The sequence below is a fragment of the Dermacentor variabilis genome, chromosome 11 (assembly GCF_050947875.1).
Source record: "Dermacentor variabilis isolate Ectoservices chromosome 11, ASM5094787v1, whole genome shotgun sequence".
Lineage (NCBI taxonomy): Eukaryota > Metazoa > Arthropoda > Arachnida > Ixodida > Ixodidae > Dermacentor > Dermacentor variabilis.
Window position 1 is genome coordinate 114,716,989 of NC_134578.1, and position 10,054 is coordinate 114,727,042.

The following is a 10,054-nucleotide window of genomic DNA, read 5'->3' on the forward strand; positions in this document are numbered from 1 at the left end:
CTTTAAAGCCTTGGCCAAGAATATCGGTTATTGATTTAGACACTAGAAAAGGAGAGATTATTCTCGCTGACTTTGCGGTTTTCTCCGAGTAGATGACATGAAATTTGGGAAAGTTTTCATTATGACGACCATAGAACCTAAATACTTCTTCGGTGCGCCCTCGTTTATGAGGGCGATCAGGTAGGGCCGGAAAAGAACTTGCCATAGATATATGCTGAAATTCGGCAGCACCGCTAGCCACCCACCATGGAGCACAGCAAGGGGATGCTGCAGGACCGTGAAAAGACACGGCCTGCACGCGCCAGCTGTACGACGCTACTATAAACAAATCTGTTATAACCAAGGTTGGCTATACCACACAAGGTTAACCCTTGCTGTCTGGGAAAAGTAGAAATAAAAAGGAAGCTAGGAGGAGACAGGAAAGACCGAAAGCAAGAGAAAGACGACGATTAGAGCGGAGGATAGGAAAAGGCAACTACCGATTTCCCCCGGGTGGGTCAGTCCGGGGGTGCCGTCTACGTGAAGCAGAGGCCAAAGAGGTGTGTTGCCTTCGCCGGGGGGCCTTAAAGGTCTGTACACCCGGCATCGGCTCAACCCCCAGGATCCGCTTTTCCCCGGACACGGCTAAGCCACGCACGGTTAAACGCGGGAGGGTCCAACCCTCGTCTGCTCGGGTACGTGGTGTCGCAACACACCAAACGCCTACTGACGAAGACGCCCCTGCGGGGGCGTTGAATGGGAACTGATAACGACGGAGAACAAACTTGATGTCACTAAGGGACCGGGACAAGGGTGTTGTTTATGGTAAACATCTTAAGGATGGCAAGGGCACTAGAAGGAACAAGAATGGGTTTTACCTGCTCATACAAACAACCGGGTGCAATTGTCGAGGAGCAGCTTCCAGGTTTGATTTATGCGGACAACATTGCGCTGCTTGCCAAGAAGGTAATTGCTATGCAACGTCTCACTATATCTGTGGACATAAAGGAGAGAAGTTGAGAATGAAATTTAGCATAGGAAAATCAGGTTTTATGGAATTCAATGATAGATAGTGAACAGTCAGTGTAAATTAAAGGCCAGGAAATGCATCGGGAAAAAATGCAAATACCTTGGTGTATGAATGCACTAAAGAATTATATATATATATATATATATATATATATATATATATAGATAGATATATAGATATGTATGTAGAAACAGGGAAAACAATAATAATAAAGGCGCAGAGAAAAGTGGCCATAGTGAAACACTGAGTTCTATAGGAATATAATGTGGGTAGGTATAATGTTTCCTGTACTGACATTTGGAAGTAGGTTGGTGGAAATACAGTGAAATAAAGCGCTACAGGGTGATATCGGCTGAACGAGTGTTGATGTGAGAAAAGGTCTGAGTTAAATTAATTTCGAAGGCCAGCTCTTAAGTATGAAAGAATGTAAATGGGCTGCCAATGTGCTCAAATATTTGTACAGGCAAAATATTGGCTCACACTGGAGGAAAATAACAAGGAAGATTACCAGCAATTATGTGACCAGTTCAGTAAGCAACATCGCAACAAAGAACGTTAAGCGCAGTCAGAGATCTCCTTGGTGGCGGCAATAGAAAGAATACCTGCTATGTGTAACTACCTAACACGTAAAAAGAAATCAGGAAAGAAACAATTGATAATAACTCAAAGGCAATCTCTTTCCTGTTCAAAAAATATATTGACGCCTTAGTACATAGGGTTATAAAGCGAAGTACACCAATGAATAAGCTTCTGCTTGCGGCGGAAAAGCTAGGGAAACGAATGAACATGTTTTAGGCTGTCGGTTTATATTTAGCTAGCCTCCTTAAGGCCCTTAAGTTCATAGATAGAAGGGGTAAGCATGTCCGCAATAGAGATTAGCAAAATGGAATTGGCGTTTGGTGGCAGAAAAGTACAGAGACCACAAACAACAGAGGCGTACAAAAACAGTGTTCTAAGTAGTGGTTCAGTAAGTTTGATAACCCGCCGTGGTTGCTTAGTGTCTATGGTGTTGGTTGCCAAGCACAAAATGGCGGGATTGGGTCTCGGCCACGGCAGCAGTATATCGGTGGGGGTGAAAGGCGAAAACACCCGTGCACTTAGATTAAGGTGTTCGTTAAAGAACCCCTGGTAGTCCAAATTATTGCAGCGTCCCACACTACGGTGTACCTCATTTTCAATTGCGGTTTTGGCATGTAAAGCAGCAGAATTTAAATTTTTATTAAGCTTGATACTGCGAATTCATCGTGTTCCCAGTTAAATATGATAAGTATGACATTAAGGAAACTAAGTACATGAGGTTGGTGGTACAACGCACCATCCAGTTTCGAAGGGAACGGTCATAGCATCCATCTATGCAGGAAAATCTCGCAGATGCAGCGAAGGTTTGTGCGAGTCTTAACATTGTGCACATAGAGTCCAGCCACTGTAAGCTCATATGTAGAAAATAGCACGTCATTTCGTGATATGAAGCAAAGAAAAAGATATTTCTTCTCTTACTTGGATTTCTGGTACAGGAAGTACTTAAGAAATATCAACCTATACATAAGACAGTGTCAAACCGTGATACCTGTTACTAGATACCGTGCTTCTGGTGCACTACTCTCTTTGTTTTGCCTAGACAAGCACCCCTACTTTATAGAGTGAAACTGTATTTTTGAAGGTGTCATTATAATCAATGAAATCGCCACTAAAGACGACGTAAACGCAGGAACACGATCGTCGCAGTGATGCAGCACTTGGCAGTGGAGTTGCTACTTTGGAGCTCCCAAAATGATGAAACTGTGACTGGCTTTCATATCATATTGGCTGATAATGGTGCATTGATCATTAAGATCAGATGACGTTATTCACTTCCAAGCAAAAGAGCAAAGCGAATCATGCGTGCCACGACGCCATTAGGCTTACCCGTCAGTGGATAAAGCCAGCCTTGCGTGGATGCCACGAGGCGGCGCTTCAACCACCAGAAGCAAGCAAAAGGCGGCCACCAGGGATGCGAGGAGCACCGCCAGCGCCAGGTACACGGCCATCGTATTCCGACTGGTCCGACCAGCTGAAGCACCGTTCTCGCCGTAGTCCGCCAACTTGCCGCTCTCCTGGCCTTTCGCTCCGTCTTTTGTCCTAACAGTACCACGTGAATTAAGTTCCGCAGCATGCTGTGCCGGCGCAGCACCCAAACCAGCCGTCGTAAAGGTCGACAGAGCCCCTGGCAACGTCACCAAACCAACATTGCCGTTCCGTTCGTAGCCAGGGACTTCTTCTGCAGGCCCGCTCGAATTCACATTTCCCAATACTGCCGCCCTTCGCGCGTTGTCGGTCCCAGCCGCAAACCCAGTGATGTCCTTTGACAGGTTCATCTGCACCTTGATTTGGGTAGCTTTGGTCTCACCGCCACTGGCGGCGAAGTTTTCACCGTTCGGTGTCCTGTGACTAGATGCAGTGCTTTGTCCAGGTTGGGCTCCATTTGCAGGGGCTCCATGTACTCTACGATGCTGAGGCTTTCCTGCGGCGACAACACACGGTTACTGGAACTCATGTATTTGTTAAATCAAGAAATACCTTACTTATAATGCCGACTGTCAAAACGAGACATCAAAAATTATAAGGCGGGGAGAGCCGCTTATTGAAAATCAATTCAAGCTCAATTGTTATTGAACGCGAACATGAAAGTCAAATGCACTAACAGCGAAACTGCTAACAGAACTGACTAAAAAGCATTTTTTTTTTGTCGACTCACTGAGACTGTACAGTTTATTAAAACAAAGATCGTACATTGCATGCGTGAACGCAAGCAGCAATCTTTCTCTGGCATAGCGCTTCCGGTGAAATATCTCGCTGTATCAATTCAGTCATTCACGCTGATTGACAATAAGGGACGTTTGCCCGTATTGCGAGCAATGTGGCATTCTCTTATCAGTGATAATATCGAAAATAAATATCCGCGGGAAAGAAGTCTTGTTCTGACACCGAAGTCTTCGCATTTCGAAGCCAGAACCATTCTGCTTTCTACCTGGAATTTTCTGTTTATAGCCAAAAGAAGGTACTGTTAGGAAAACACTCGCCAGCAACATTTTGGGCAGGGCATCTATACTAGCAAATAGTTCGCTAACCGATTGGCTGAGCCTCAAGGCGCATACAGCAGGTCAGAAAAAGAAAGACAGTCATTTCTACCGCTACACAATGAGAACATTTCGCTAGTTGCCGTCGAAAAGATATGCAGAGAGCACACCACATATCTTAATACGTTTCAATAAGTTCCTGTGACTGCAGCTTCCCCACTTGGAAACGCGCACAATAATCGAATCTTTGGAGTTATTGTACAATAAGCCCTGAACAGTGTAGCTTATATAATGTACCGACACGAAATTACTACCCACACGCCCCCAAATCAACATTGCCAATTGTCGCCCTGTTGAAAACAGACATTGTACAAATTTCGTTACAATAATTAGTAGATGGAATTCATGCGCAGCGATAATTCTGCCACCATGGGAATGATGGCAAGTACATGGATTTGTCTGGTCTTCGCACTTGTGGATTCAGACGTTCTTGTGTCCTTGCTTTTACGCCTTATCTGTCTTCATTTTCCTAAATTTCAAGACCATCTATACTTTTATATGTGCAGAATATTCTGCGAAAGCACACAATCTCTACTAATTGTAGCGGTTAAACCTGTCGAGGTGGCCAAATTGAAACGCGCCAAGCGTCTCAACAGGCTGGCTTTCCCGCGAGAAGATTGTAAGGGCATTCTATGCCTCTTGTCGATCCATGTGTCTTTCGCATAGGTCTGCATTACGCATCTTTTGGAGTGGCAACTTTCTTCTCCTGTTTTTGTTTCTTCGGCGGAATAGCTTAACTGCTTCTGCTCACTATGGTGAATTCGTAAAAAATGGCATTTGTGAAGTACTTCCTCTTTGCCTTCTATGCCAGATTTGTTCTCTGTGGCATTGCCTTGATAGCCGCCACTGCAATGCACAGCCCTAAATCCACAGAAGCCTTTCCATGAGGGCTACCTGCGTGCACCCATGGCCATTGTGACCTTGGTGGCCTCCGTCTTTGTGCTTGCTTTCCTAGGATGCTGTGGTACCACCCGGGAGAACTACCATGTGATCATGGCGTTCAGATGTGCTGCTGACCATTATTTTGATCTGTGAACTTGGAGCTGCCACATACGCCTGCCGATCAGTAACTGAGCATTCCATAAGTAACGAAGCCACTAAGTCGACCGATAGGTAGTACCACGCCAACACTGATATGAAGCATCTCTGGGATGACATCCAGAACAGCTTGCATTGCTGTGGTGGTAACAGCACTGCTGACTACGGAGATAAGCTCCCTCAGCCCTGCTGCACGGACAAGCCTAAAAACTGCAACGTGTCGAAGGCATACAAAAGAAACTATTGATGTGCTTCTGGAGAAGTTTAATGAGAAGATTATTTATGTCTGAGTTACTGTCATCATCATCTGCTTCATTGAGGTTGTCGGCAGTGGTTCGTTGCTTCGCCAAAGCTATCAGAAAATACGAGGTGGTGTAGGACTACATTCTCCAACCGTTCTGTTCTGGTGACGTCTTATTCTGCCAGTCTGCCGTCAGGTTGTGCGCTTTCCTCGTTAAGGTTATCTGCACGCTTCAAGTTTTAAAATATGCTGTGGGAAGCTGGTGCCAAAACGAAGCGTGGTTGTCCACTAGTGCAGCGAAGAATAATTTCTTCTAAAGAAATAAGCTTGGATGCATTCAGTGCCTTACGATCAGGGGACAAATATTAAAAACCTCCCTGTGGAGAGCATACATAAAATCACTGTTGGCATATGGCCTCATATAACCACCAGTGGCAAAGGTTAGCTTCATAGGTGCCTGTTAACCACGATTAATGTTCATTGCGAAAACGTTAGCAGCCACACTAAATTGGCAGGTTTGATCTTAACATTTCCTTAATAGGCTAAATGTAGCTTTTTTGGCGTCTTCTCTTGCGATAGTTACAGTGTGACGCTTCTCTATGGATATTTATGCTTTCTGTCTGGAATTTCAAATGCCGCACCATTGTTGTGTTGCACCACTACCGGTGGCTGGATAGTTAGGTGGCATTTCAGTTCCATCTACCGCTGTTTGTCAAGTGCTGTGTACTTATGACAAATAATGGAATCTGTGCAGAAAATGTTTACTTTAGTAAGCTACTTCACATTTTGTAAGACAATATGTTCTTTTCATGTGGTTACCAGTATGACTTGATTTTGTTTTTTTCAATATCGTGCTGGCTTTGGCATTTTTTCTGTGCAGTTGCCTTTCAAGTTACTTGAACCCAGCCGTAGTTGAAAGTAATATGTAATACTGCTATACTATAGGTTATTTAATTGTGTCTAATAAAACAACGTAATAACTGATCTTTGCGCTTTCAAGTGGAGTAAAGCCAATAAATGTTTGTGATAAAAAAAAAGCCACCACGTCGTAATGGTTTCGATACCAGGCTTCTGTCCTAGAGGTCCCGCGTTTTTGTCTTGCCGTCGGAAATTTTTATAATGTTTGTTTATTTATTTAATGCACAGTGCTTAGTTTAAAATGACAAATTTACAGAATCCAGAAGCCGTTTAAAGCCAGAAGGACAATGTTTCGGCAAATTCATACACTTCCCATTATTACCATGCTGGCATAACCGCCCTGACTTCAGCTTTCCGTAGACACTAGTGCCAGAGTCCCTCTTGCAGTTATTGTACGAAACTCTATGAAAGTGCATGCCTGTTTAACACATATACGTCCTGTCAAGTGTTCTTTATCACTTGCTGCTTCCAAAACTAAATATTACCTTTACAAAATGGCAGGGCATGATACTTTTCACATGTTCTCATCCGCCTGACACTGGCACTATACCTGGGGCCACGGCCTTTCATCGTCCCACAACTCAAGATACTTTCCCCAGTTTAGAAGACTTCCTGTAGCTTCACGATAATGTTGCACTATACCAAACTGCTTCTTTTTCACTTTATCAATGCAAAACAATATGACATCACCCGCCCAGAGTATTACACTTGACACGTTTAATCTATAGCCACGAAAACCTTCATTTTCCATAACTGGCAAACACTTGCTGTCAGGGCACGGGTACGGGCATAAGTAATTGAGACACGGGAGCTGTGTGGCGAACTACGTTCCAATGCTCTCTAGCAGCCCCATGAGTATCGAACAATCGTATCACACCGGCGTGGCGTCGCTCTCATAGTGAGTTCCTTATTGCTCTCTTTGTTTGCCCAGTGATCGGGCATCGTTCTCTGCTTCCGCGGCTGAACACTCGCTTGCGTGATGTCGCTGATATCACAGCTACCTTGCCTTTGTCTCGAAGGCATGTCTATGGCGCGTGTGAAACACGGGTTTTATACAATTGCGAGTAGCAACCGCGGTGCTAGTGCCCTAGGGAGCTTGCAAGCAGGGCAGTTCCTCCAGCATGGGTATGATGCGTGGTATATGGATTTGGCTAAACTTCGTCCTTCTGGATTTCAACTGCTTTGTGACTTTGCAAAATATAATTTCTCATTAAGTATCGCGGTATGGAAATTTAAATAAACATTCATATTGTCTGACTGCAGGATTCGAACATGGCACATCTAGCTCAGAAGCCCAATATGGCAAGCATTTAGTCACGGAGGCTTTTTTTTTTGCTTTACTGCCTGTCTTTGACGAAGAAGAGCAATACACAAAATAAAAATTGCAGGATACAATGACCCAGCGGTACTGACATAATCAGCCTGGAAGGGGGCAGGACAAGGATTTGTGTGACATTGTTCTGCCGGAGCCCATGTACAGAGCTTTGTACAGTGGAGGCCTTGGACGGGATGTGTTAAAGAGAGTAACGAAAATGCGAGTTGCGCCAGGGGTTAATACATTTTTTTCATTTACACACTGGAACGTTGCCAGTAAAACTATTTTTACAGGAAAAGGGCTTATTTGTTCCATGGGGATCTCATTGCCTTATGCCTTATTTACAAACAACTAGAAACGATAGATTCTGTATTCCTTCATTGTTGGGGAGGGGAATTTTTTGTGACATACTGCAAAGAACGATAAAGAAACAATGTCCACTTGAACCTCATGGAATACGGTATCTGCCTATTACTAACGAGGATGGGGTTCCACTTGATTTAATAATGTTCATAGGCCTCCGCAGTATTTGGCGCTCTTGATTGGCGGGATACTACTGTGATCCCGACGCACAACCTGCGCGAATATATTTCCACGAAACTGTGCAGCGGTTTCCTTAGGATCTTCAAGGCCGCTGGCGATACTCCCGAGTGGCTGTCAAGGCTATCAAACCTCTAAATGAATTTTAATGTGATTAAGCCACGAACGCATAGAGAAGCGGAACGACTGGAATTAGCCGCGATTGTGGGTGCGTCCAGAGCCTTATTACCTCCCAAATTGGACATAGTATAAATTTCTTTGAGATTTACGCCAATTCAGGCACTAAAAAAGCTTAATAGACCAAGTCACAAGAACGTCTGAAACCCAAAACACAAAGGTAAGACAAATACATGTTATACTTATCATTCGTAGGGTGGCTGAACGATCGCAGCGCCAATATTCCCTCTAGTAATTGAACCAAATCCTATGGATGAACTACATACACAGTTTAGAGTGTGTCAATCCACTCCTGTTCCCCACTAAGATGCCGGGAGCGAGGGAACACATTTAGGCACCCTAAATCTACTATGCTACGGCCGCCATCATTCCATAGCTGAGTGTTCAGTGACAGAAGCTGCGGACGACAATCCGATTCACGAGTAAAGGAACAGATCGAGATGTTTGACCCGCCTACGAGCGCAGGCCTACGCGCAAGCGCTATCGAATTTGTATCATCTCGACAAGGCCGCTAGGGGGCAATGCAAGACAGGCACACAACTCCCGCGTTTGGAATTATTCATGTGCGCAATTGTATATACAAAGGGATTGCGTGAGGTTGAGGGAGATGCCCCGACCCATAAAGAAGTATTTGAGGAGAGGGATCTGGCAAGGCCGCCACAGCGCGCGAGAATGGTGCGGTTAAGTTACGCTCGGGCGAGGAGAGAATGCAGTTTTCACCGCAGCACGACAGCGGACGCGTCGGGCGCGTTAACGTGGTTTACATGTTCTATGGACGCTACGCACAAATATCGCGTTATCGCCTCATATATTGTAATTTTTGCCAGATTTCATTCGGTACCGTCGATAAGCGGGAATGGGAGGGGTGGGGAGGGGCATGTTAGCAGCAGCTATTAACGTATACTGTCTTTGTTACATGCCGTACTGCGCTTTAAACAAGCTACTATATATAAAAAAAAAACTCACGCGTAACTTTCTGTGGCTATGAACGCAGAGCTAAGGGCGCGGAGCTTCTGCACAAGTTTTATCGCGCCAAGTAGTCTGCCAGTGTATGAGAGTGCTCTCGGCTGCTCGGAACAGACGGCGAATTGACGCAGCTTCCACGTGTGACGGTTAGCGTTTGCCGAGACGCAGAAGGGAAAAGCCGCCACATAAGTAAGCATTTACATTGTATGGTGTGTTTTACTTTATCTGACTGTTGCTAATAAGGTATTAATGATTTCTGTTCTCCAGCTTAAACTAACGTGGATGAAAAATCGCTACTCTGTTCGGAAGCGCTCTCACTTGTGCGCGCTTTGCATTTGTAAACTTCTTTTTACAGTCACAGAAAGTTGTGAGCGAGTATAGCAGTAATCCGTGAGCACAGGACGTCAGCCGACGACGCCACAGTCCACTATCTCGCATGTGGCGTGAGCGCATGCGTAGGTGACCCCGAGGTGAAAAGCTCCTCATTTGGACATGCAAGCTGTCGTGTTTCTTCGCGATCTGCAGGCTTTGCGTCTTTGGTAGAGCTCTCGCGGGCTTCCACATTGTGCAGGCGACGCTGGCTTCTCAGACTTCCAACACGCTTTCCACGTTGCGACAAAGGCGAGCGCTTTCCATGCGTGCTTTTTTTAGAATGGGGCGGAAATGTGCCGTGCCTAACTGCAGCAGTGGCTACACGTCCTGCAGGGAAAAGGACCTTGAAAGTTCCGAGTGAC

General features: G+C 45.1%; 1 pseudogene; it reads left to right on the forward strand.

Moving 5' to 3' along the window:
- The first annotated feature begins 4,877 nt into the window (after positions 1-4,877).
- LOC142563144 (CD63 antigen-like) lies at positions 4,878-5,541 on the forward strand (annotated as a pseudogene).
- Positions 5,542-10,054: the final 4,513 nt, after the last annotated feature.